Source organism: Buceros rhinoceros, unplaced genomic scaffold, assembly GCF_000710305.1.
Source record: "Buceros rhinoceros silvestris isolate BGI_N320 unplaced genomic scaffold, ASM71030v1 scaffold3627, whole genome shotgun sequence".
Classification (NCBI taxonomy): Eukaryota; Metazoa; Chordata; class Aves; order Bucerotiformes; family Bucerotidae; genus Buceros; species Buceros rhinoceros.
Window position 1 is genome coordinate 51,764 of NW_010422603.1, and position 2,372 is coordinate 54,135.

The following is a 2,372-nucleotide window of genomic DNA, read 5'->3' on the forward strand; positions in this document are numbered from 1 at the left end:
AGGAATGCATATTTCAGAGCTATGTATCTTTTGCATAAAGATTGCTGCTATAAGAAATGCTTGTGAAACTGCACCACAGCCCTTTCCAACTTCTTTCTGCACAGGCTCCCCATGGTATTTCAGCTCTGCCTTCTGCTGGTGCTGGCAGACCTTTGCTCCATCCTCCCCAGCGAGACACACGTGCAGAGGAGGACTTTGGTTTTTTTTACTCCATTCTACCCACGCCCAGATACACTTCTTTGTTTGTTTGGGAAAAAACTTGTTGACAGAAACATGCTTGGTGATACAGGCAAGGAAGTGGGAAGATTATTGTAGAACACTGCTGCTCTTGACAGACTTGCTCCAATCCCTCTAAAGTCTCACCTCTAGAGAGCTTCATTCCTCCATTACAGCAATGACTGTTTAACCCTTTTGGATTGATGGGCCACTAAAAACTTTCTAAAGAAAGGACAGACTCAAAATAAGAAGGCCAAGTGCATATACTGTTGTGTTGAACAGATGGTCCTGCTTCCTCTAGCTGCTCTTCCAAAGTTAAACAAACAAGCAAAACCAAAGAAAATTAAACTAAACTCCTTTGGTCTTCACTTCCTACAAGCCACAGCTGAAAGCTGCAGAGATGTAAAGCAAGGACCAAGACTCTTGTCTGAGTTGTTTTGGCTCTTTAGGACAGGTTTGTGCCACTTGAAGCTCAGTGCCTAGGCCAGGAAGCTCACAAAGCCCAGGGTACCATCACATGCAGCCTAGCTCAGATCCAGTGCCACCCCTAACGTGGCCACATAGCTCTCAGGCCTGAGGCTGTACTCAGCCACCACGTGCCCTGTCTCTGCACACAGGGACAAAGCAAGTGGAGACAATGCCTTGGGGTGAGCCACCAAGTTGCAGGGTCTAGATATTAACACACGGACCGGGTCTTAAAACAGTGATGATTATGCCATCAAGATCCAGTACAGATAGAAGGAAGCTGGATGATTATTAATAATATGCATGCTGGAAGCTCACACCTGTCTAGGCTCCACAGTGCTCCCATCTCACAGAGGACACCTTGTAGAGGAGACTGGCAGGACTGCAGCAAGTCTTGGGTTTGCGCATGTTTTTGGATACATTCATGCACTGAAGAAGCCACTTGGCTGTGTATACGCTGCCGTTAAGCTTCCCTCACAAACCCACAAACAGACAGCTCGAACACACAGCCCTCACTTTGTGCTGCTGAAGCTGCTGGCGGGGCAGAGAGCACAAGACGACCTTTCGTCACCATCAGAAACTTGGCTGGGCTGCCTGCCTCCGACTCATCCTAGCACATTATTCCCAAGTTCCGCTAGCCTGTTCAAAACATGCAAAGGAAGATGAGAACATCCCATTATGAACACAATGAAGCACTGTCTGCCAGCCAGGTGGCAAGAGACAGACACACCTGCAACTCCCTAGCAAGTCTGGGGGTGATGGCAAGAGCAGAGCACTCCCCAGCACTTGTGGCACCGAGTAAAGCATGACAGCAGCTGCAACTGAGGCCAAGGAAATCAACCCTCTGGCCTTGGAGACGTGTATCCAACAATGCAGCAACTATAGAAGAACTGAAGATGGGGACCAGCCAGCATGGTGCTAAATGAAGCTTCATCAGCACTAGTCCTCATCCCTTGCCCACTCCCAGTGTGGTCCCAGCACACTTATTACTAGGTATTACATCCACTGGGTTTGTACCAAGAAATAGGATGACCCCAATGACAACGCAGAGACTCCCAATTCCTACTCTCCAAGAGGCTTCGTATTTAAGGGGAAAGAAATCTATTTCCTTATTCCCTAACTGTACGCCTAACAAATGAAAGGTAGATTAATGGTATGTTCATTGCTGCCGATTAACTTGACTTCCCACCCCCGGGCCCTGGCCATGAGCCATCAGTCAAACTCGCAGCAGGAGTGCAATCAGAGTAGCTACAATTGGCAAGTCCAGTGAAGCACAAAACATTAACAACCAGTTTACCGTAGTCTGATTAAGCCAATCTGCCTCGGCACAGCAGGAAGTAGGCCTGCGATATGCACTTCTGGCACAGCTGTCAATGAAAGAAATGCCAGTCCAGGAATCTCAGCCGCTGCCACAGTCAGCAGAGGTGCCAGCGGGAGAGGATGAGGGCAGAAGCATGGCTGGAAGTATCATCCTTTGCAGCAGTGGTGGGTTGCAAAATTCATGCAGTGGCATGGAAGAGAGCTCACCTGATTGAGGGATCCTGGAGAGACCCTCTGCAAGCTCAAGCACAGGTCACCACCTCCACTGGTAGGAGTTCAACCCTGAAAATGTGCCTAAATATTAGCACATCTGAGGCTCCTGCAAGCACGGTTGCAAGCCCTGCCTTTATGGTCAAGGTAAGAAATTCTCT